Source organism: Sciurus carolinensis, unplaced genomic scaffold (genome assembly GCF_902686445.1).
Source record: "Sciurus carolinensis unplaced genomic scaffold, mSciCar1.2, whole genome shotgun sequence".
Lineage (NCBI taxonomy): Eukaryota > Metazoa > Chordata > Mammalia > Rodentia > Sciuridae > Sciurus > Sciurus carolinensis.
The window spans coordinates 134,607-161,996 of record NW_025920337.1 but is presented as its reverse complement, the minus strand read 5'-3'; the positions used below and the strand labels follow the sequence as shown (position 1 = coordinate 161,996).

General features: G+C 34.7%; 1 pseudogene; it reads left to right on the top strand.

The window, feature by feature from the left end:
* The first annotated feature begins 11,664 nt into the window (after positions 1 to 11,664).
* Positions 11,665 to 12,526, top strand: LOC124975615 (translin-associated protein X-like; annotated as a pseudogene).
* Positions 12,527 to 27,390: the final 14,864 nt, after the last annotated feature.

Sequence of the window (27,390 nt, the reverse complement as noted above, 5' to 3'; positions counted from 1 at the left end):
ACATTAGATGACTAATTACAAGAGTAATGAATATCTATCCTAAGTCCCCTTGATAGTCTCCACACCCTCTAAGACATGTGGACTTGATGTCTTCTAATTACACTTGTCATCTCTTTGAACTCTAGATCCTAAACCATACCCTGAGCCAATTCTTATTTGAGTGTTACATGGTCCTTTTGAGTGTTACATGGTGTTGAAATATGTTTCACTGTCTCTAATGAATGCTTTTTTTTTGGTGTTGTTGTTTTATTCTCTGCCTCCTCCCATACACACTGGAGATATTCCTTCTGTTTCCTTAGGAAGATGAAATTAGTATTCTTTTCCAATGTATTTCAAAAAACATAGCATTAATGACAAAGGTATGAAATTGTGACAATTCATAAAACATGTGAAATTTAATATACAATAGCTAACAGAATGAAAAGAATTACATTTTACAGTGCTTATGTGATTTTGTTTATGTGTGTGTACAAATGTTCCCAATAATCAATCTCTCTCTCTCCCCTCCCATCTTCTCTGTCTCCTTCTCTTCTCCCCTCCTCTCCACTTACCCCTGCTTTCCCTTTCCTTCACCTTATCCTCCCTTCTTCACCTTTCTTTAACCCCAGTTCTAAAACTGGGATGAAACAAATTTGCTGTCATGTGTGTGTGTGCTATTTTTATAAAATACTTAACCTATATAAGTGGGCTAATTCATTTAATGGATATAATAATTATAAATATATAGGCACCGAACATTAGTACATATAAACATTCAAAACAGATATTAATGGATCTGAAAGGGGATATGCTGTAATTCAGTAATAGTAGGAGACTTTGATATACCACTTTCAATGATGGACAGGTGACCCAGAGAGAAACATAAAGTGTACTTTATACAGAACAATTAACATAACAGCAGTGGAATATACATTCAAGTGCCCCTAGAACATTCTGAAGTACAGATTATATGTTAGAACACAAAACAAGTATTAATCAATTTAAGAAAATCAAAATGACGTTGAGTATCTTTTCTGAATAAATGATATTGAATCTAGAGATTTTTTTTTATTTTTTTACGTTTACATAGGGTAATGATGTTTCTTTTTTTTTCCGTTACCCCCCACCCATCCCACCCTTTTCCCTTTATACAGTCCTTCTTTCCTTCATTCTTACCGCTCTCCTTAGCCTAACTCTAAACCTAACCCTAAACCTAATGCTAACCCCTCCCACCCCCATTATATGTCCTCATCCGCTTATCAGCGAGATCATTCGTCCTTTAGTTTTTTTGAGATTGGCTTATCTCACTTAGCATGATATTCTCCAATTTCGACCATTTGCCTACAAATGCCATAATTTTATCATTCTTCATTGCGGAGTAATATTCCATTGTATAAATATGCCACAGTTTCTTTATCCATTCATCAACTGAAGGGCATCTAGGTTGGTTCCACAATCTGGCTATGGTGAATTGAGCAGCAATGAACATTGATGTGGCTGTATCTCTGTAGTATGCTGATTTTAAGTCCTTTGGGTATAGACCAAGGAGTGGGATAGCTGGGTCAAATGGTGTTTCCATTCCAAGCTTTCTGAGGAATCTCCACACTGCTTTCCAGAGTGGCTGCACTAATTTGCAACCCCACCAGCAATGTATGAGTGTTCCTTTTTCACCACATCCTCGCCAACACCTATTGTTGCTTGTGTTCTTGATAATCGCCATTCTAATTGGGGTGAGATGAAATCTTAGGGTAGTTTTGATTTGCATTTCTCTTATTACTAGGGATGTTGAACATTTTTTCATATATCTGTTGATTACTTGTATATCTTCTTCTGTGAAGTGTCTGTTCATTTCCTTAGCCCATTTGTTGATTGGATTATTTGTATTCTTCGTGTAGAGTTTTTTGAGTTCTTTATAGATTCTGGAAATTAGCGCTCTATCTGAGGTATGGTTGGCAAAAATATTCTCCCACTCTGTAGGCTCTCTCTTCACATTTCTGATAGTTTCCTTTGCTGAGAGAAAGCTTTTTAGTTTGAATCTATCCCAGTTGTTGATTCTTGCTTTTATTTCTTGTGCTATGGGAGTCCTGTTAAGGAAGTCTGATCCTAAGCCAACAAGTTGAAGATTTGTACCTACTTTTTCTTCTATAAGATGCAGGGTCTCTGGTCTGATTCCAAGGTCCTTGATCCATTTTGAGTTGAGTTTTGTGTAGGGTGAGAGATAGGGGTTTAATTTCATTCTATTGCATATGGTTTTCCAGTTTTCCCAGCACCATTTGTTGAAGAGGCTATCTTTTCTCCATTGCATATTGTTGGAACCTTTGTCTAGTATGAGAAAATTGTATTTATTTGGGTTTGTGTCCATGTCCTCTCTTCTGTACCATTGATCTACCTGTCTATTTTGGTACCAATACCATGCCGTTTTTGTTACTATTGCTTTGTAGTAGAGTTGAAGATCTGGTATTGCAATACCCCCTGCTTCGCTCTTGCTTCTGAGGATTGCTTTAGCTATTCTAGGTTTTTTATTCTTCCAGATGAATTTCATAATTGCTTGCTCTATTTCTGCAAGGTACATCATTGGGATTTTAATTGGAATTGCATTGAATCTGTATAGCACTTTAGGTAGTATAGCGATTTTGACGATATTAATTCTGCCTATCCAGGAACATGGGAGATCTTTCCATCTTCTAAGGTTTTCTTGAATTTCTTTCTTTAGTCTTCTGTAGTTCTCATTGTAGAGGTCTTTCATCTCTTTTGTGAGATTGATTCCCAAGTATTTTATTTTTTTCGATGCTATTGTGAATGGGGTAGTTTTCCTAATTTCTCTTTCTGAAGATTCATCACTTATGTATAAAAATGCATTGGATTTATGAGCATTGATCTTGTAACCTGCTACTTTACTGAATTCACTTATGAGTTCTAAAAGTTTTCTGGTGGAATTTCCAGGTTCCTCTAAATATATAATCATGTCATCAGCGAACAGGGATAGTTTGAGTTCTTCTTTTCCTATTCGTATCCCTTTAATTTCTTTGGTTTGTCTGATTGCTCTGGCTAGAGTCTCAAGGACGATGTTGAATAGAAGTGGTGAAAGAGGGCATCCCTGCCTTGTTCCAGTTTTAGGGGGAACGCTTTCAGTTTTTCACCATTTAGAATGATATTAGCCATGGGCTTAGCGTAGATTGCCTTTATAATGTTTAGGAATGTTCCCACTACCCCAATTTTTTCTAGTGTTTTGAGCATGAAGGGATGCTGTATTTTATCGAATGCTTTTTCTGCATCTATTGAAATAATCATGTGATTCTTAACTTTAAGTCTGTTGATATGGTGAATGACATTTATTGATTTCCGAATGTTGAACCAACCTTGCATCCCTGGGATAAAACCCACTTGATCGTGGTGCACTATCTTTTTAATATATATTTGTATGCGATTTGCTAAAATTTTGTTGAGAATTTTTGCATCGATGTTCATTAAGGATATTGGTCTGAAATTTTCTTTCCTCGATGTGTCTCTGTCTGGTTTAGGTATCAGGGTGATATTGGCTTCATAGAACGAGTTTGGGAGGGTTCCCTCCTCTTCTATTTCATGGAATAGTTTGAGGAGTATTGGAATGAGCTCTTCTTTAAAGGTTTTGTAGAACTCGGCTGAGAACCCATCTGGTCCTGGACTTTTCTTTGTTGGTAGGCTTTTGATGACCTCTTCTATTTCATTGCTTGAAATTGGTTTATTTAGGTTGTGTATGTCCTCCTCGTTCAGTTTAGGTAATTCATATGTCTCTAGAAATTTGTTGATGTCTTCGAGGTTTTCTGTTTTGTTGGAGTATAGATTTTCGAAATAGCTTCTAATTATGTTTTGTATTTCACTCGTGTCTGTTGTGATGTTTCCTTGTTTGTTCCGAATTTTAGTAATTTGAGTTTTCTCCCTCTTTCTCTTTGTTAGTGTGGCTAAGGGTTTATCAATTTTATTTATTTTTTCAAAGAACCAACTATTTAATTTGTTAATTTTTCCAATTGTTTCTTTTGTTTCGATTTCGTTGATTTCGGCTCTGATTTTAACTATTTCCTGTCTTCTACTACTTTTGGTATTGGTCTGCTCTTCTTTTTCTAGCACTTTGAGCTGTAGTGTTAAGTCGTTTATTTGTTGATTTCTACTTCTTTTTGAATGCACCCCATGAAATAAATCTTCCTCTAAGTACTGCTTTCATAGAGTCCCAGAGATTTTGATATGATGTGTCTTTGTTCTCGTTTACTTCTAAGAATTTTTTTATTTCCCTCCTGATGTCTTCTGTTATCCATTCATCGTATAATAGTGTATTATTTAGTCTCCAAGTATTGGAGAAGTTTCTGTTTTTTATTCTGTCATTTATTTCTAATTTCAATCCATTATGATCTGATAGAGTACAAGGTAGTATCTCTATCTTCTTGTATTTGCTAACCGTAGCTTTGTGGCATAAAATATGGTCTATTTTAGAGAAGGATCCATGTGCTGTTGAGAAGAAAGTGTATTCGTTCTTTGTTGGATGGTATATTCTATATATGTCCGTTAAGTCTAAATTGCTGATTGTGTTGTTGAGATCTATAGTTTCTTTATTCAATTTTTGTTTGGACGATCTATCCAGTGGTGAGAGAGGTGTGTTAAAATCGCCTAGTATGATTGTGTTATGGTCTATTTGATTTCTGTAATTGAGAAGGATTTGTTTGACGTACGTGGATGAGCCAATGTTCGGGGCATACATATTTATGATTGTTATGTCTTGCTGATTTATGCTTCCCTTAAGCAGCATGTAATGTCCTTCTTTATCCCTTCTGACTAGTTTTGGTTTGAAGTCCACATTATCTGAGATGAGGATGGATACTCCAGCTTTTTTGCTGTGTCCGTGTGCATGGTATGTTTTTCCCCATCCTTTCACCTTTAGTCTATGGGTGTCTCTTTCTATGAGGTGAGTCTCTTGCAGGCAGCATATTGTTGGATTTTTCTTTTTAATCCAATCTGCCAGTCTGTGTCTTTTGATTGTTGAATTCAGGCCATTAACATTCAGGGTTATTATTGTGATATGATTTGTATTCCCAGTCAATTGACTCATATTTGTTTTTGGCATGATTTGGTTTCTCCTTTATTTGGCTATTCCTTTAGGCTAGCGCCTCCTGTTGCTGATTTGCATCGTTGTTTTTCATCTCTTCCTCATGGAATATTTTGCTGAGAATGTTCTGTAATGCTGGCTTTCTTTTTGTAAATTCCTTCAGCTTTTGTTTATCATGGAAGGATCTTATTTCATCGTCAAATTTGAAGGTAAGTTTTGCTGGGTATAAGATTCTTGGTTGGCATCCGTTTTCTTTCAGGGCTTGGTATATGTTGTTCCAGGCCCTTCTGGCTTTTAGGGTCTGGATTGAAAAATCTGCTGATATTCTTATTGGTTTCCCTCTGAATGTAATTTGATTCTTTTCTCGCGCGGCCTTTAATATTCTGTCTTTATTTTGTATGTTAGGTATTTTCATAATAATGTGCCTTGGTGTGGGTCTGTTGTAATTTTGTATGTTTGGAGTTCTATAAGCCTCTTGTATTTGGTTTTCCATTTCATTCTTCAGATTTGGGAAATTTTCTGATATTATTTCATTGAATAGGTTGTTCATTCCTTTGGTTTGTTTCTCTAAGCCTTCCTCAATCCCAATAATTCTTAAATTTGGCTTTTTCATGATATCCCATAATTCTTGTAGATTCTGTTCATGATTTCTTACCATCTTTTCTGTTTGGCCAACTTTGCTTTCAAGATTAAATAATTTGTCTTCAATGTCTGAGGTTCTGTCTTCCAGGTGCTCCATTCTATTGGTTATGCTTTCTATGGAGTTTTTAACTTGGTTTATTGTTTCCTTCATTTCAAGTATTTCAGTTTGGTTTTTTTTCAGTATCTCTAACTCTTTATTGAAATGATCTCTTGCTTCCCGTATTTGGTCTTTTAACTGTTGATTGGTGTGATCATTTAATGCCTGCATTTGCTCTTTCATCTCATCCTTCAATGCCTGCATTTGCTCTTTCATCTCCTCATTTGCTTCCCTGATCGTTTTAATTACGTACATTCTGAACTCCCTTTCTGACATTTCTTCTGCTGTGCTGTCATTGGGTTTTATTGATGTAGTATCTAGGTTTGTTTGGGACATTTTCTTCCCTTGTTTTCTCATATTGGTCAGTTGTCAGTGGGACCCAGAGGTATTGCAGTTTTCCGCTATTGGCTTATAGTGTCCCTGTAGATTTCCAGTGTATCACCTCCCAGCCTTCAGTAGCCTGCTGTCTTGGAGGAATCTGATAAAGCAGCGTATCCGAAGAAAACTGCCCCTAGCCCCCTACTGGTTCCACGATTTGGAACTGGCTCTGTGCTGAAATGCTCTCACTGTGGGCCTGCACCGTGCAGCTGGCCGTGTGGGAGGAGCTCACTGCCGGAGTGTGGAAGGCTACCTTGGGAAGACTCTAGCTGCCCTGCCTGGCTCCGATAAGCAACCTCTATCTGGGCCTGCCACCCGGGCCAAGCTTTACCCAGTGGGCAGACTCACCCGTGGCTCTATTTCAGTCCCAGTCTCTCAATGCCTCCCCTTCTTAACTCCTGGGTTCTGGAGCGACAGGGGGTGCAGTCTCCCTCTAGGCCGCCATCTTGGATCGCCCCGAGAAGAGAGCCTGCAGCCGGAGTGGGCAGAGCCGCCTGAAGAGGTGTCTGGCTGCCCTGCCCTGATCCCAGAGGCTCTTTGCGGATCGAGGCTCTCCGTTGGTTCGGGGGCTTGTGGCTGGTTCTATGTAGAAAGTCTCTCACTGGGCGGTCAGCTCCGAGAGGCTAGCCTTGAACGGCACCTCCCAGCGCAGGGGTCCAGACTACTTGGGGAAGGCTCTGGCTGCCCTGTCTGGACCCTGAATCTGCTTGTGTGCCAGAGTAAGCTGAGCTGCACTGGCTCCGGGACTCGGAGCTTGTTCTGGTCAGACAGGCTCTCACCAGCCGAATCTAGAGATTGATAAAAGAAGGAGTCTTAGAAAATTCACAAATAGAAGGAAATTAAACAACATGAATTGGAAAATAAAAAAAATAAAATGAAAAAATTAAAGTGGAAAATTGAAAATATGTTTAAACAAGCAAAACCCAAAACACAATATTTGAAAACTTTATATATAGTACAATCACTTTGTAAATGACAATTACTAGCACCTATATCAAAAACAAAGGTCAGAAATGGTGGGACAGTGGTGCACTCCTATAATTCCAGAACATCAGGAGGCTGAGGTAGGATAATCACAAGTTCAAAGCCAGCCCTAAGCAATTTAGTGATGTCCTGTTTCAAAAAAAAAAAAAAAAAAAAAAAAAAGAAAAAGAAAACAAAAAAAAGGGACTTCAGATGTCACTCAGTAGCTAAATGTCCTGGGTTCAATCCCTCATACCAGAAAAAATAAATAAAAAGGAAAATCCCAAATAACCCAATGTTATACTTCAAGGAACAAGATAAGCACAAACAAATCAAATATAAAAGAAAGTGATAAATATCAGAGTAGAAATTAATGACATATACTAGAAGAAAACAAAATATAAATTAAATTTAATTGGTTTTGTGAAAACTGACAAAGCTTCAGCAAAACTTATAAAAAAGAGGACACAAATAAATGAAATTATACAAAAAATGGAGACTTTACAACTGTTTCTACAGACATAAAAAAGAATTGCAAGATACTACTATGAATATTACACTGAAACAAATAAGAAAACCTAGAAGAAATTGATAAGTGCCCTGACAAATGTAATCTAAGAGAATCGAGTTAATAAAAATATGAGGAAATTGATTTAGTCATAAATATTATCCCATCAAAAAAGCACAAGGTATTATGAGTATTACTTAACTCTACTAAACACTCTAGGAATTATTAATTCTAATGATTGCAAACTCATCCAAAAACTGAAGAAAAGGACATACTTCAAAACTCATTTGATCAATTCAGCATTACCCCGATGCCAAAGACAATGAAAGAAAGAAATGAAAATTAAAGTTCAATATCCCTCACAAATGTAGATGAAAAATTTTCAATAAGGTATTAGCAAACCAAATTTAACATGATATTAATGGAATTATTCTCCATGATTAAGTGGGATTTTTCCTAGTAAAATGAAATGGTTCAACATATGTGACTGACAAATGTGACATATCACATTAACAAAATGAAAGACAAAACTGTGCAATCATTTCTTGATAAACACAGAAAAACATTTAATGAAATTCAACATCATTTCTTTATAAAACTTGACAAAAGAAATGGAAAAGAAAAGTATTTCCATATAATAAATGACATATAAGGCAAACCCAAAGAAAATATCAAATTCTAAGTGGGGGGGATTTAATTTTTTTCTAAGATCAGGAATAAGATAATTATATCCACTGTTACCACTTCTATTCAATTACAAGAAGTCTGAGTCAAGTGACCTTTCAAGAAAAGGAAAGAAAGGAGACTCACATCAAAAAAGGAAGGAAGAAGGCAAAATGTTCCTTGACAGAAAACATAATCTTGTATAGACAAAACACAAATCCTTACTAACAAAACTGACAGAAATAATAAATGAATGCAGTAAAGTTGTAGTATATAAAAATCACTAGCATTTGTATACCCTAAAAACAAACTACCAGAAAAAAAAAAGGAAACAACCCTGCTTTCAACAATACCAACAAAATAATAAGGGTAATTAGAAATAAAATTAACCAAGGTGGTGACACATCTCAGCACTGAAAACTATAAAACATTTTAGAAAGCAGTTATAAGAAAATACAAAAAGGAAAAACATACTGTGGTCATGAATTAGAAGAACTAGTAATATTTAAAGATCTGCATTTCCCAAAGTGTTCTAAAAAGTCAATGCAATTTCTGCCAAAAGTCAAATAACATTTTTTAGGAAAACAGAAAATTCAATCTTAAAACGTATATGAAACGAGACCACAAGTAGCCAAAATAGCCTTCAACAAAATATATAGTTGCAGGCATCATACTCCCTGACTTCAAAATACACCACAGTGATATAGTAACCAAAACAGCATGGTACTGGCATAAAAACAGATACCTAGACAAATGGAACAGAAATCCCAGAAATAAGTCAAGTTATTTACTGTCATTTGATTTTTCAGTAAAAGTACCAAAAACACAACAGGGAAAGAACAGTCTCTTCAATAAATGGTGTTGGGACACTTGGATAAGTAAACTGTGAAGAATGAATTTAGGCCTTGTCTATCACAATATGTGAAAAGAATTCACAGTGGAATAGAATTTTAAATAAAAGATCTGAAACTATGAAACTACTAAAGAATAAGATAGTGGAAATTCTCCATGATGTTGGTTTTGGCAATAAGTTTTTTGATAAGACCTGGAATTATGAAACAACTAGAAGGGAACATAGGGAAAAAACTTCAGGATACTGGAATGGGCAAGATATGGGCCAGGAAAGCAAAAGTATAAATGGATGAATGAGATTCCATCAAACTGAAAAGCTTCTGCTCTGGAAAGAAAACAATTGACAGAATAAAGAGAAATCCTATAGAATGGAAATGAATATGTGAAGAATATACATTTGGTAAGATGTTAATATAAATTATTTCTTATAAAGCATATAAGAAAATCTAATAACAATTTCATATGAAAATTATTTTACAAAGAGCAAAGAATAAGAACAGATACATCACCAAAGAGATAAAAATGAAAAAAATTGATATAAAAATGATCAATATCCCTAATCATAAAAAATAATAAAAATTAAAACTACAAGATATGCTCTTACACCATTAAATGGCTGTTATATTAAAGATAAAAGATAAGTTTCAGAGAGGAAATGGATGAAAGAGAACTCTTATATGCTGTAGATAGAAGTGTAAGTTAGTACAGTCATATGAAAAACATTGTGGACCTTTCTTGTAAAATTAAAATTAAAGAGGCCATATGCTCATGTGATCCAGCAATACCCCATGGAATCAATTGATCCATGTATCTATCTACCTACCAATCAATATCTCATGTATTTTCAAGAGATGTGTATTTGCATGTTTACTACACCATGATTCAAAATACTCAAGACTTGGATGAAACCAAATTATCCACCAACAGAAGAATGAATAGAGAAAATGTGGTGCATATACAGAATGGATTTCTACTCGACTTTTTTGTTTTCTTTTTACAGAAGTCTTGCCATTTGTGACAACATGGATGAATCAGGAGGGCCTATGTTATGTGAAGCAAGACTTGCACAGAAATACAAATATTCACAATCTTATTTACATATGAAATCTAAAAATTTGAACTCAGAAGTAGAAAATGGAATGGTGGTTCCCAAGGCCTAGGGTCAGGGAGTGGGAGGATTAATTAGATGTTAGTCAAAGGATACAACTTTGCAATTATACAAGAGGAATAATTTGAAGAGGTAGGTCTATTCTACAACATAGTGACTAAATAAAATGTATTACATTCTTGTAAATTGCTAACAGGGAATTTTCCAGAAAATTGGGCTTTGTTAGCTTCATGGTTCATTTGCCTCTTTTATGAAATTAACTTATTCATTTTATTTTGGTCCATCTTCTTTACCAGAATGTAAACCACAAAATGATAAAGAGAATTTAATATCCCCCCACTTTTATATTCTCAAAGACTAGAACAGTGTATTGTACAGAACAGATATTCATAAATGTTAGTTGGAATGATGAATGAAGGTAGTAAACAATGAAAAGTATGTGGAGGAAGAGAAAGAATTCATTGAGGGTAGAGATTAGCATGATTCAGGATTTTGTGTCCAAAGCAGATCATACAGAAACTCATTATACTTTTTAAGTTCTTTGATAATTTTATTTTACTTTCTGAGACTTGCCTTTTACTTTTGTAAAAATAAGGAAATTGCACTAATTCCTAAGTTCACTTTTAGTACTGTCATTTCTCAATTCTTTGTTCTACCACCTGACAGTTATAATTCTTCATTTGGTGAAATGATTCTCCAGTGGTAAATCACTTTAAAATACACTGAAATAGTTTTAGGACATTGCAATAAAATTAGAAGCTATGCATGCAGTTAAGTTTATCTAAAAAATAGCAATAAATGCCCAGAACTTATGGAGTCTTCAACAAGTGGTAGTTAATTGCAAATCTTACTGACTGAACACGAGTCAAGTACATTCCAGCAGTGTTTGATGCTAATCTTATAATGAAGTTTAAAATCAGTGATACGGTTTAAAGTTCATTCATGCAAAATAGAATTGCAGGAAGGTGTTCCTAAAAGATAGGGAGGAAATAAGAGGAAGATCAGTTTGCTTCAGGTATAATAACTCATTTCATTTCCTGAAGGAGACAATTATATAGCAAAAGTTAATTTTATACACTTTGATTTATTTTCATGCAGGAAGACTCAATTCATTGAAAAGTATACAGGAAGAGAAAAAATGATCAGAACAACTTATCTTTCCTTTCTGCCAGAAGCATTGAATTTCAGGAAAACTTCAGAGCATTTTGTTGTTGTTGTTCTTTGCATATGAAATAGTGTGGAAAAGACTTAGGAGTAGGGAAATTCAGAAAATATTTAGGCAGCTTGGGAGCGCCGCGCCCCACAGGCCCTTGTCAGGTCTCCTGGGCCGCTACGCTGGCGCTGTGCTGCGTTCCCCGACCTACAGTCTCCGCGTGTCCCAGCGAAGACCTTAAGGCATGAGCCGCAAAGAAGCAGAGCCCGGAGGCTTCAGGAAGAGGAAGCACGAACACCTTCCCGCATGGCCAGCGGAGAGATGGCAAGGATGTGAGCTCGTCTTCTCACGTGATGGTGGCCTTCAAGGCGCAGGATCTGGACATACGGCGCGACAAGTATGAGAGGTTGGTGAAGCTTAGCCGTGACATAACCGTGGAGAGTAAGAGGACCATCTTTCTCCTGCACAGGATCACGAGTGCTGCTGATATGGAAGAAATACCACTGAACCAGAAGGTAAATTGGATTGTGTCAGACAGAAAATGTTGCAGGTATCTCTGGAGCTGTCAGGAGAAGATATGCATCCATCAAGCCATCACCAAAGCACTGCAGGAATGCGTGGAAGCTGTCTCTTTTCAACACTTCATCAAAAACACGGTCATTAACCAGTATGGATGAAATTAATAAACAGTTGGTATTTACAACAGAAGACAGTGAGAAAGAAAACAAGACTCCCTCCTCAGATGCAGAAGATAAGCAGCTTGTCACCTGGAAGCTGAAAGTAACACCTGTGGATTACATTCTGGGAGTGGCCGATTTAATTGGAGAATTGATGCAACTGTGCATTAACAGTGTGGGGAATGGGGACATCGACACCCCCTTTGAATTGAGCCAGTTTTTGCACCAGGTTTACAATGGGTTCACCTTCATTGGCAACACCAGGCCTTAGGAGGTCTCCAAGAAACTGTACACCCTGAAACAGAGTTTGGCCAAAGTGGAGAACGCTTGTTATGCCCTGAAAGTCCAGGGCTCCAAGATACCAAAGCACATGCAGGTGTGTTCTGGGTTAAGACAGAAATGCCTGATCAGGAAAAGGGCATTTCCTAGAGCAGCATCCGTGGCTGTCATTGGGGAGAGACCAGTTTGTGAGACTGTCACCTGTCATTTCATTTGACTGTGTTGTGGCATTTACGTAAAAGTGTTTTCAGTTCTACATCTTCTAAGTTGTATGCAAACTGTACATACAGTTATCAGACTAGCAGCTCTTTTTATCTGCCAAAGTGGGCTACATGTGTACAGTGCCTGTGTGCCTGTTTGAGGTCTCTGCTGTTTAACCTTTACCCTTTATCTGTGCTATGTGAACACGCTTTGTATTGCTTTTTTTGCTGTACCTCTTTTAATTTGCTTGGTGTGAATTTTGCAGTGATAATTTTTAGTGGAAGCAATTTAATTTGGTGGCTTTGTCTAGATAGAAGAGATTTCTTAGTTTAACTTCCGGATCTGAACTTCCGTGTCAGTTGCTTGGCAGTGTTGTGCCACACTCCCAAAAATTGGCTTAATTCATGGAACAGGAATTAAAAATTAATAAGCTTTCAACATTTTTAAATTATAAGTTTTGAGGTACTATAGTGAGAGTTCATATAAAGTTCTGACTAATTTTAGGCCATTTTGAGCTTATAGCCTTCCAGAAAAAATTGACAAATGCCGAGGTATTAGTTTCTTTATTGTTTTGTTTTGTTTTGTTTTCTGCAGTGCTGGGGTTGGAACCCAGGCCTCATGCATGACAGGCAAGCCTCCACCACTGAGCCGCATCCCCAGCTCCTCTTCATGTTTTTCTTTTCTTTTATTGTAGAAGATCTGATGGGGAATTGCAGCTACCATTGTAATATTTTGAATGGGTAAGCTGAATTAGGTATGTGTACATAACTGAAAATATTTCAGTGATTATTTAGCAGGATTTCCCCCTTGCCATTATATTAGGCATGCTTGAAGGCTTTCCAGTTCTAGCATCAATTAGAAATTACATTTAAGTAATTGCAATGAAATATTGAAATACTGAGTTAATCCAAACCTTTACAGTTCTCCTGTAGCACTGGTAAAGTTGCCAAAGAAGATGCATTGTGTAAGTTGGGTATAAGACAGCTGTGGATGCAGGTCAGAATAGCGGTGAGGTCTCTGGTGCTCCTCAAGTTGGAACTGCCCCTGTGGGTGAAGTGATGGAGCAAAAGTCAGCCTTCCCAGGCCCATTGGTTTGAGATCCAGATTCTGGATTTTGTTTTTGGAAAGGTTATCTCCACTGGTAAGAGCTGATCCTTTGACAGTGTGACCTTTCAAACAGTATTACCTAAGAGAAGTGAACCACGACCCATGCAGACAGTGGGTGTGTGCGGTGGGTGGTCCCTGCACTGAGGCTCTGCTGGATTGGAATCAGTCCCACTACACACTGATTGTTACTTCTATCACTTGAATTTGAATAAAAGTACAATAGTAATGGATTGATGAATGTTTTACAGATGTTTGAAACAAATCTTTTGAATAAAAGAAGTTAAGCTAAAAAAAAAGAAAATATTCAGTAGGAGGTTTACTGCAACATGACATTAGCCCTAACCACAAATTAAGTACTGTTTTGATGTTTCATTAGGACATGAATTCTAGATTAAAACCATCGTTCATGAATTTCATTCAGACATTCAGTTTTAAATAATGTCAACTCTTCAGAATTTGTCTTTTTGGGACAAATAAACATTTCTATAATAAATTCAATAATTTTCATTGACTTCATTTAAATAATAATTATTTAGTTAAAATAAGTATAAAGTTGAGGGACTCTCTTATTGATATAATATTTCTGATATCTAATGAATAGAGTGGTCAATACATTTTCTTTAGGCTCCATAAATGTGCTGGTAAAAGCTGAGGTACTGGCATAAAATAAGAGACTATATGAAGAGTATTATGACCAGATACACTGTTCATATGCCAAAAATAAAGGCAGAGACATTATACATCTATCCAAGACCTTCATTGGAATTTATGTAGTGCCCACGATCACTCTCAAACATTATTAGCTTTTGATTTTGTTTTGTTTTAAACTATAAGTTATTTGTTTTTTCCTTGTTTTCATTGCTAGGGATCAAAGCCTGGACTCATTATTTTAAGTAGGCATCCCTCCACTGAGCTACATCCCCAGCCCTAATTAAAAAAAAAAAAAAACACTTTTTTTTCTAACCAAAGAGTAGCATCATATATTATGGGATTACTCACTAAACACAGAAAAATAAATGCTTAACAAATACAAAAAAATAAGATCTGAAAGCAAGCAGAAATAGAACACTTATATCTGACAAAACAGACTTTAAGGCAAAATCAGATAAGATAAAGGTCACTATATACTGAGCAAAGGAATAGTTCACTAAGAAGATATAATGACAATTAGTACATATGCATCAAAGCATGGAACATCCAATTTTTAAAAACAAATAGTATTGGACATAAAAGGATATATAAGTCATTATAAAATAATAGTGTGTGACTTCAAAACTCTACTCTTGCAAACAGATCAATCATCTGGGCAAAATGTCAATGAAGAAACATCAGAGTTAAATTATACTACAGACCAAGAGGACTTAATATATATATCTACACAATATTCCATTCTCAAACTGAATATACATTCTTTCCATCATCACAAGGAATTTTTTCTACATATTAGGGCATAAGTAATTGAAATAATTTTTGCATCTTATCAGATCACAGTAACATGAAACTAAAACTCAACAGCCAGATAAACTTCAGAAATTATACAAATACATGGAGATCCAACAATATGTTTCTGGTTGAACATGGAGTCATCCAAGAAATTATGGGGGAAATTTTTAAAATCCTAGAATCAAATGAAAATGGAAACAACATACCAGAGTATATTGGATAGAGCAAAAACAACACTAAAGGGGAAGTTCAGAGCAATAAGTGCTAACTTTAAAAAGAGAGATTAGAGAGTGAGAGATATCAAATAATCTAATAATTTATCTCAATCTCTTAGAATAATAAGAACAGGGCTGGGAATTTAGCTCAGTTGGTAGAGTGATTGCCTTGCAATCATGAGGCCCTGGGTTCAATCCACAGCACCACAAAAAAAAAAGAATAAGAAGAACAAAATAAATCCAATATTTTAGTCAGGTTTAACTATCATGATGAAAAGACCTGAGAGGAACAATTTAAGGAAGAAAAGCTCATGGTTTCAGAAGCTTTAGCATAAGTGACTGACTTCTTTGCTCTTGTCCCAAGGTGAGACAGAACATCATGCGAAACAATGTGGTGGAGGAAAGTGGCTGAGAGCACTGCACCAGGAAGGGAAGAAAGGGAGAGAGGGAGAAAGGAAGAGAGGGGAAGGGAGTGGGGAGAGAGACAGACATGCACACATACAGAGGAAGGGAGGAAGACACTTACTTCACCACAGACAAAATATATATCCCAAAGTCATGCCCCAGTGACCCACCTCCTCCAGCCACACCCTACCTGGCTACAGTTACCACCCAGTTGATCCCTCTCAGAGGATTAATGCACTGATTAGGTTAAGGCATTCATAAGCTCATCCTATCACATATAAGCTTTCTTGTGTTGTCTCACTCATGATATTTGGAGGTATATCTCATATGTAAAGCATAACACAATATCAGAAGCAAAGAAAATAAAAAATAATGATGTAATTAAAAATAATAGACTAAAAGAATAATTTAAAAAATCAATTAAACAAAGAGTTGTTTCTATGGAAAGATAATATTTGCAAACCTTTAGCTAAGCTAACCAAAAGAAAAAAAGTGAAGATCCAAATAATTAAGACATGAAAAATAAGGTAAAACAGTTACCACTGAAATTCCCAGTATTGTTAGAAAATATTCTAAAAATTGTATGACAACCAGACATGGTGATAAACATCTGTAATCCCCGAGGCTTGGGTAGGACACTCACAAGTTCAAAGACAGCCTAAGCAAAAGTGAGGCGCTAAGCAACTCAGTAAGACCCTTCTCTAAATAAAATATTAAATAGGGCTGGGGATATGGCTCATTGATCGAGTACCCCTGAGTTCATGGATGGATGTGGAAAATTAATATTTGTGGACACACATGACCTATAAAACTTAAACCAAGAGGAGATACGAAACACAAATAGATCAATAAAATGTAATGAGATTGAAGCAGTAACAAAAAGTGTCCCAACAGAGAAAAGCACAGGACCAGATGGATTCACTGCTAAATTTTACTAGACTTTTAAAGCATTGAAATCAATGCTCTTCAAACTATTCCATATAGTAGAAAATGAAGGAGCTATCCCAAAATCATTTAGTGAAGCCACCTAACAAAACCTGATAATGCACAACAATGAAAAAAGAAAAAAACAAAAGAAAATAAAGACAATAAAACTATGGATCAATATTCCTGATAAAGTTAGGTGTAAGTCCTCAATAAAATACTTACAGATTGAATTCAACAGCACATTAAAAAGAGGCTGTACCATAATCCAGTTGGTTTCATTACACAGATGCAAGCATGGTTCAACTTAAGCAAACTGATAAAGGTCATACAACTCCTAAGTAGAATCAAGTATGAAAGAGATCACATGATCATTTCAATAGATGCAGAAAAAGCCTTTGGTAAAATTTAACATCTCCCATAATAAAAGGTTCATACCACAACATAATGAAAACTATTTGTAACTAACCCTTAGGCAGCATCATACTGAATTTGGAAAAACTGAAAGAATTTCCTTTACAATCAGAAAAAAATTCAAAGGTGAGCACTCTCACCATTGTCTTTCAATATATTTCTTAAAAATTTAGCCAGAGCACTTAGTCAAGAGAAATACATAAAATATATACAAATAGAAATGGAGAAAGTTAATTTATCCCTTTTGGTGGTGATGTGGTTATACTTAGAGAATTTTAAAGACTGCACAGAAGACTTTTAGAACTAATTTTCTACAAATCAATAAATTTACTAAGAATAAAATCAGCAAATCAGCCTCATTCATGATAGTCTCAAAAATAAAATAAAATACCTAAGAACAAACCATACTAAAAAGGTGAAAGACCCCTAAAATAAAATTCCAAAACAGTGAAGAAGATAGGAAGATCTTCATAGATGGATGTGGAAAATTAATATTGCTAAATTGTACTACTACACAAGGTGATCCACAGGTTCAGTGCAAGTTTCATCAAAATGTCAATGGATTTCTTCACAGTACTAAAAAAAAATACTAAAATCCTAAATTTCACAAAAGGTCATATAATACTTTTTCTTCATTTTGTTTTAGTTGTAGGTGGACACAATACATTTATTTTTATATTCTGATTAGGATTTAACCCAGGGCCTCATGCACACTAGTCAAACTCTCTAACACTGAGCCACAACCCCATGCCTAAAATACTTAAGTAACAAAGCAATACCAAGGATAAACAGGCAAAGTTGGAGGCATCACTACACCTGATGTGAAAACATTCTACAGAGCCATTTTAACAACTTAGCATGCTAATAACATAAAAATAGTCAACAAGATCAGTGGAACAGAATAGAGAGACAATCATCACCAGTTATTCATCCATTGGGTTAGTATCTGGAATGTAAAAAAAGAACTAAAAAAAGATAACAACAACAACAAATAAAACAAGTACACAACAAAAACACCAACACATTTCTCAAAAGAAGAAATATAAATAGCCAAGAAACATAAAAATAATCCTCAAATCTTTAGTCATCAAGGAAATTCAAATAAAAATTACCAGGAGATTCCATCTGTGAAATCAAAGGAGATAATATATATAAAGCACGAGTGCATAATAACTATTAGAGTTTGATTCCACTTAATAGGGAGTGCATTGCTTTATGGTCTCATGAAATAGTCTCTTTCTCCCCTTCCAATTCTGGAAGTTCCAGCAGTTGTCCAAGATTTACTTCTGTGGCATAAGCGGGAGCTGTTAATAATGAGCAGAGGTTTGAAATGTTTCTTTCAGTCTTTTTTCATACATAGGAGAGTGCTGCTTCTATTATAATATGCTCAAAAGGAGACAATAGCTAATTTATATTTTTATAGCCCAGCAATTCTCAACCTGAATAAACCAAATGGGAAATTTTAAAAATGCCTGTCACTGGGCTTTATCCCAGACCATATGATTTCTGAGGGTGTGGCCCTGGCTTCTGTCATTTGAAAAGCATTCTGGGGGTTTCTAACGTCCGTCAGAGGCTGGGAATGAGCAAGAAATGCTTTCTATTAGAAATTTTACTGCTTAACTAGAGAGTTATTCCAAATACTTCTAATAAATTATAAATTTACTCATTTCAGATAGGACTCTTTCTCTCTCTGTATTTAATGAGGTATTTTAGAAAACTTAATATCAATGAATTATTATACTATTTTCACTAGTTTTTGAACCCCTATTTTTCATTCCAATAAATTTGTCTTTTCCTGACATGTTCTGCTCAATATTGACTCTGTAAGTTACTGAAGTGTTCTAGAGAGATAACAGGTATTGAATGTCAGATCACTTTTAGACAATATGTATTAAACCATTTATCAAATGTATTAAACTGTTCTTACTATGAGTATATCAAATCCCCAACCAAAATTAAATCAAGAGGAATCAAACCAGGGTACAGGGTACTGGTAGCAGAAGCCAGCCATTCTACTAAATTGTCTGACAGCATATTCAGAGAGAAACCATATCCAAGGCAACAAAACATAAAAGTGCACCAAGATTAGACTTTATTTGCTATGATCTGAATGTTGCCTCCATCCAGTTTGTAGGTTAAAACACTAACCCCAAAGTGATGGTACTAGGAGACAGGGTTTCCTAGAGGTAATTAAATTATGAGGATGGAGTTCTCATGAATAAGATGAGTGACCTTATCATTCATTCATTGCTGGTGGAGTTGCAAATTGGTGCAGTCACTCTGGAAAGCAGTATGAAGATTCCTCAGAAAACTTGGAATGGAACCACTATTGGACCCAGCTATCTTACACCTTGGTCTATACCCAAAGGACTTACAGCACACTATAGCAACACAGCCATGTCAATGTTCATAGATGCTCAATTCACAAGAGCTAGATTGTGGAATCAACCTCAATACCCTTCAATGATGAATGGATAAAGAAACTGTGGTATATATACACAATGGAATATTACTCAGCCATAAAGAAAAATAAAATTATGGCATTTGCTGGTAAATGGATGGAGCTGGAGAATACCATGCTAAGTGAAAGAAGCCAAGTCCAAAAAACCAAAGGCCAAATGTTTTCTCTGATAAGTGGATGATGATAAATAAAGAGGGGGCATAGGGGGCAAGAGAAGAATGGAGAAACTTTGGATGGTGTAGAGGAAAATGGGGCAAGAGGGTGGAGGAAGGAAAGAGAGTAGACTGAGACAGATATTATTACCCTATGTACATATATGATTACGTGAATGGTATCAGTCTACACTGTGTAAAACTATAGAAATGAAAAGTTGTACCCCATTTGTGTACAATGAATCAAAATGCATTCTGAAAAAAAAATATTAGCACCTTTATTAAATGGCCCAAGAAAACAAGCTGGCTGTTTCTGCCACATAAGGACACATTTAGAAGGTCCCATCCATGAACCAGAAAGAGGACTTGCACCAAAAAAACTGAAGCTGCCAGTTCACTGATCTTGCACTCTTCAGCCTCCAGAAGTGTGAGAAACAAATTTCTCACTTTATAGACTACCCAACATGTGATATTTTGGTATATAATCCAAAATAAAATAATACAATGTGCACTAGAGTCAACACTGTGAATTGCATAGTGAAGAAAAAAAGCAAAAGCAAAAGGGAATTAATTCCAAGAAGCAAGTTAGTGTAGATTACTGAAGTCATGTTAACAATAACAATCTATAGAAATTACCATGGGTGTGCTGAAACAATCTCAGATAAAAGTCAGCGATTAAGAAATTAACAGACTCAACTTTATTTAAGATGTTAAAACAAAAAAACAACAGATGTATATATGTGTGTGTAGCACTTTGCATATATTGGAGCTATTCCTACAATTAATTTACACATCTAACCTGAAGCTGTGGCCAAAAGATGTTGTCTATTACCCCACTGACCATAAAGTTGTGATGAAATGATTTAGTTTAAGCACTCCTGGGATATAACATAAATGACTGCTTTCAAAAATAAGGAACACTGTAATTATTCCCTATAAAGATGTAAAAGCAAGAAAAGTGATGCACTATTAATTTTATTTCTCAAGCAGTAGTTCATAAGAAGAATATAGCTGTGAATTGCAAAGGAAAGGTTATAAGGAGACACCAATTATTTTTCACAATCTAACTTCATTAGTCTTAGAAGACATGTCATCATTAATATTTCAGTCATAAATTTGTTGATAACATTGTTTCCTTTGTCATTGCCAGAATGATTCATACATCCCATCTTCTTTTACCACTGTCAGTGCAGTGTTTTTTTCTCTCCATAGGAGTAATTCTACAAGTGAGCACATTTGTATTTCTGCTTTTCTGTCATGGTTTATTATCTCAGTGTTCCTATGGCCATATACAGGATTTTATGTAATTATTTGCATAAAAGAACTATCAGTATGTCTATGTGTATATCATTTGTGCATATATTTGTTCATTGTGTATGCAAAAGTGATATCTGATAAATAACTCAGTCAAGTCTGATTGTGTGGGATTGTGGAGAATTTCAGATAATGGCATTACTCAGAAGGCCATTTACAAATTCTATGGTGATAGAGTACTTTGAAGTCTGTGACCACTTGTGGGTAGATCATGTAGTTGAATACACAGCTGGGCTCTCTCTGTCTAGTGCTAAAGCATCTCCTTAGCTCAGTTGGGACACTTGACTATCAAAAGTTTTTGATAATTTTATTTATTTTTTAAAATATTAAGATAGCTAGTAGGAAAAAATTTCTGGGCTCATTAGATTTGTGTTCTATTGTTGCTTTCCCATTTTCTCAGCAACTCTGAGCAGTTTATCAGATGTCTGTGAAACAATACCTCACATAAAACAATTGTGCTAGATGACCTATAAATACATGCATATAGTTCCATAAGATGCTAATACCACCAGTGACTATAAATGTGACATTGAGAAAATAATAGGGTATCCCTAAACCTCAATTTCCTAATCTGTGTAATGACTAGAGTCAGTAATCTAATAACTACCGATCAGAATATGTAAAAGTAGTGCAAAATAAAATAATGTAAGGCTTGCAATAAATGATCAAACTCATATAGACAACATAGTCCTTGGTATGTAAAAGGTACTAAATAAATATTGTTAATTCCATTTCCTTATAAGGAAAACAATAGGAATAAAATGCATATATACTTAAAGAAAGAGTATATATAAAAATAAAACCAAAATCTTGCTATGGAATTCTAAGAAATTAGGGATATTTTATTGCACAAATTTCATCATCAAAATTACAGAGAAGTGAAAGCAAGAATAATAAAGAATTATAAATGATTAATCATACACAACTTGTATATCAAAAACAATATGAATTTTTAAGATGTGAGAGAACTTCTTATTCAATCAAAACTTCAGAATCAGATTTATGAACAAAAAGAGCCCATTATTCATGAATATTTGCAGGAATCATTCCTTGGGACCCTCAGATCCATCATAAGGATTATTACTGCAATATTTTTTATTATCATTTGCTAAAACCACAGGTGAAAAATGTCCTTCCTAAGACACTCCATCTCTAATGAGGACACTCTCCCCATCTCTGTCAATGAATTGACAGTAATAAGTTCCAAAGTCTAAGAAATCTATGCATTGAAACAGCTAATATTTTACAGAGAAGAATGCATCTGCTATTGGACAAGAATATAGGATTTTATTTTATTTTAATATTAAATAAATAATACATGCAGGCATATTGGATTAATTCAAAGTGGACAGCCAACTTGACCTTCTCCTCTTCATAGCATCTTAAAACAGATCTTAATAAATTACTAATATTTATTTTCTTTCATATATACTGTCATCTTTGAGGGCCCATTTATTTTTTCAGCTACTTTTTTTTAACAAAAAAGATAATTTGCACATCAAAAAACATGACCTAACTTTCGTGAATTGCTTATGCCACCCCATCTTATGTTCTCATATTCCTTAATGCATACCATAGCGACTATTATTTAGCATAGCAAACAACATTCTTAATGCTATAAAGAAGTGAGTATGGGCTGAGGAGATAGCTCAGTCAGTAGAGTGTCTGCATTGCAAGCACAAGTCCCTGGGTTCATATCCCCAGCACTGCAAAGAAAAGAAAAAAAGTGAGCACAAGGAAAATAAAACCAAAATTGAATTCCTTCTTAAATATCACTTTAAATACTTTATCCAATAAACATAAAAAATACTTCTAGAGGATGCAGATTAAAATACATTAGTGCATTTCATTGTAAGGAATATGATTAGATTTTCCAAAACTAGTCTTTTCTTTGTATGCTTAATTCTATTTTCTAAACACTTTGAGATTTTCCCTTATTGACATAGGATAGAATTATAAGGCTAAACCTTGCAAGAGATCTTTGCTCCTCTATATCAATGAAGCAAGTGAGACAACAGTTTTTATGCTTTTTAGAGCAACTCTTGTGTTTGGAGATAAAAAGGGGATTGGCCATTTAATAAATTATAAGATGTCTGTCTTATTTTGCTTAACATACTTCCGATTTTTATTCATTTTTTCTGCAAATAACATAATTTTACTCTTTTTTATGGCTAAATAAAATTCCATTGTGTATATATACCTCATTTTCTTTATGCATTCATTTCTCCGTGGCATTTATGCTGGTTAAATAGCTTGACTAATGTGAATTTCACTGTTAAAAATGTGTGTATACATATATGGCTATAATAGGCTAATTCTTTTGAACAAAGCTCATGTTTTTTCTGAGTATGAAAACCAGAGAGAAAATAGTAAACTCGGGGTGGGGGAGATTCTCATGAAAATAGAAGGGAATCAGTATATAAAAAAGTGACCAAATGAAGAGATGAGGGAAGGGAAAGTTAAGATACTGGAATATAAAACTAGATAAATTATGTGGATGTACAAGTACTTCTCAATGAATCACACTATTTACAGTTAAAATGCACAAATAAAATTTAAGACTAAAATGAACCTATTCAAAAAATAAAAAATATCCAAAAACATTATCAAGTGTTATATTCATGTTACTGTAACATGGACCCAAATAAATTAACAAACTAATAAATTAAATTTTATGATATAAATACCTATTATAAGTTTTATCAGAAATACAAATGTTGAGATGTCATGGGTGCTTTTTTGTTTGAATAAACTGTTTTATTAAAACCTGCCATATATTACTGTCTTAAATCAGATAGTAGTGTACTCTATTCCTTAATATAGTGGTACCCAATAGTTATTTTTCTTCGTGGTTTTACATATCTGTACTTACACAGAGCTCATTAAACTATTTAATTTATTCACTTTTGTTTTTGCACTGGGAATTGAACCCAGGGGTACTTTATCACCGAGTTACATCCCCAATTTTTTCATTTTTTAAATTTTGAGACATGGGTATCACTATTGTTGATTGGTCTACATGTTGCTGTGACTGACCCTGAATTAGCTTTTCCAAGTTGCTAGACTTATAAGTATCACCACATTCAGCTTTTATTTACAAATTATTCCTACAAAACACCAGTCCAAAGACCATGTAAAAGAATTATTTAATCCCCAGTGAATGTCAAATTACTCATTCATGTCTACCTTTAAAACAACAACATCTACAAACCTATCTCAATATGCCCTGTTGAATTTTAAAATGTTTCTGATCTATCCAACTAAAATCCTGGGAACTGGGAAACTGCTTGTATATCACTTTATTATTGCATTAATTCTATGGTTGATATGAAAATAGGAGGCTAATATAGGTGAGCTTAAGAGCAGAGAGTTGTCTAGTTGCAGAAGTCAGAAAGGTTTCAACCATGTGAGGGTAGGAATGCACACAACCTTAGAGGCTTTGAAGAGTGACAAGAAATAAAGATTATGAGCAATCTAAGGAACCTAAGAGCAGTCACCATCTGAGAACCAGGAAAGAAAAAGGAAGGTCAGTCCTGCTTGTAGTGGAAACTGAATTTAACTAGCAACTTTTATAAGCTCAGAAGCAGATTTTTCTTTTTTTCTCAAGGGTCTTTAACTAAAAGCCTGACCTTGCTGTTTCCTTGATTTTGACCTAGCAGTAAGTACTACAGTGAGAGAACTCAGTTGAGCACATCTAAAAGTCTGTTTCACTTAACTGTGAGACAATAAATTAGTGTTGGTTGAAATTGCTAGTGTTGATAAGTTTTTTTTTTACAACAACAGAAAGCTAATTCTAAATCAGTTTCTCAAGATTTTTAAAGCAGATCATTTTCATATGAAACTTATGTATAAAGTTAATATGTGTAACTCATATCAGCAGATTTTACAGATTAAAAAGGTACTTATCTCCACACAATGACACAGACCCTTTGTCCCATATGGTACCATCAGTAAATCTTCAGAAATCTAGTAAACATTTGAAGATGAGCATATATTCGAGTACTTAATAGTCAAAAATTAGAGAAGTTTCATATTAAAAGTTTATTCTGGTTGCTCCTGGTTTAGGATACAAGTTGATAAATTAGCCACTTGGATTTACCAAAGTTTAGACATGTTTTTTATCTCTACCTTAACTAACAGCTCTGTAAGCCAAATTTTCACAACTGCTATTTACACTCCTCATTGTAAACATAAAATACGATTCTGCCAGCTCTGAACTTCCTTTTGGCTCAAATTGAAAGAAAACCTAAAAGAAAGCAGGTAATTGCATCTATCCCACACTGTAATGATTTCTTGCTAAGCTTAAGAGCAAGCATAAATACTACCTTCCCATATACTTCCTAAAATCCATGAGCTATTCCTAAAATTCATGAGCTACACTTCCTAAAATCCATGAGTTATTAAAAAATATTCTTTAAACAAAAGATCATTAAGGGAATAAAAGGACAGTTTATGATGCAAACATGAAATATATTTATCATTTTAATAGATGTTTTCATCCATAATTAATGTCAAACAACTGAACACAAAATATTCTCTTAATAATCAAGACAGTGCAACTCATTGTGTGTACATATGCACACATCAACTATTCTGGAAGTACCTTTGCAGTTATGTACCTATGTAAATGTATATTTGATGTGTTTGTATATAATTTCTTCATAGTAATTCACATGAGTTCTCTTAAATTTCAAGTATTACTTGTACATATTATTCCTATAAAAAGTTCTATGACAGTTTAATTTGTTTTTAGTATGTCTATTATTTTCTTAAAATATAACTCTTTATCATTTTTCTAGCTTCATTATTAGAAGTATATCCAGTTCCTTGCATATGACCAGAACTCAATAGTAGCTGTTGAATACATATGTCCAAATACTAAATAAAACATATTCAGTGAGATGACAAAGTAAACTTCCAGTTCCTCCAAACTTTAAAATTATTTATTCAGTACAATGCATTCATTCAGACTTCATTAAATCTGGAATCTCATTTGGTTTTGATTTTATCTACCTATTCATCATTCATGTAATGATTCAAGAGGAGATATGTTTCTGCAGTGGTAGGTAGGTGTGGAAATAAAAAGTCTAAATAGTGAAGATGTACTTTCTGCTTACAAGTGCTGGAGAAGCAAACATTTGTGATCATCACACAAAGTCAGTATAGTTTTCAATTCTGGTTCAGTTATTATATCTTGCATTATGTAACTGTAAGCCATCCAGAAGTGGGATGGTAATATTAACTATGGAACACAGTTGTTAAAACTGAGTGAGTTAAGATGTGTGTGTTTGTGTTTGTGATGTATAGATCCATACACATGCACCTAAACAGGACTTGTAGGCTTATATTAAGGTTTTGTTGTTTTTATCAATCACAATTTTCATATGGTTTTGAAAGTACTTGACAACCTTGTGTTTTTATGTTTTATTCTGCAGAAAAATCCCTGGTTCCTAGGTTTGTTGTTGTTGTTTCAGCCTACACACATCTGCAACAAAATGGTCCTTACTTGTTTTAAGGCCCATACATTCAATTTGATATTCTTCACTTACTAATGGATTAATCTTCAATTTATTTTATCCTTCAATATAATCTACCTTATGCTGGGTGCCTCCTATAAATAATAACTAAAAAAAGTTGTGATTAATTTCAGTTTACCAATTCAAAACAAGATGATTCAAAATATTAGCCACTAATAGGTGGAGGGCTTTTGCTATATAAGGTAAATTACATCAAAATAAACCAGAACATTTGAAATTAGAGTAGTCTATATTATACGGTGGGTCCCACTTTTAACTCTGCTTTGAAACCTGGGGTGGGGGCATCAGCAAGTGCACAATAAGAAAAAATACAGATGAAAAAATTTACAGTATCTTGAGAAGTACATTTCAAACATTCACTAAGGAAAGCAGACATTTTCCCTACTGCAAACTTAAACATGGTTCATATAAATAGCACACTGCGCAGCACTCAAGAGATTCAAGAGATATGAAATTTCTTTTTCATTAAACCTGTAGCTACCCATAAACCGCCAATATTTCTTCAACCTCGACAAATATTTCCAGTCCTGAGAAATACATGAAGAGATGAAGAGTGATAAGAGGTGCTTTTTATTTTTTCATGAACTCAGAGCCTCCTTTAAATATTTCAAAATAGGCTCCTGAAAAATTGCACGTGCATGCTCTCACACACACACACTTACATACAAATACTAACATGTTTCAGACCTTTTACTAATGACGTGTAAAATTGTAAATGCAGAAATTCTAACACGGAAGGTAAACAAGGTACATAACAATTAATTCCTTCTACTTTAATTAATTGAACATCATTTTTCAGTCAGTCTTTGTATTTATAAACTGTATCTTAAAAATAGTGATA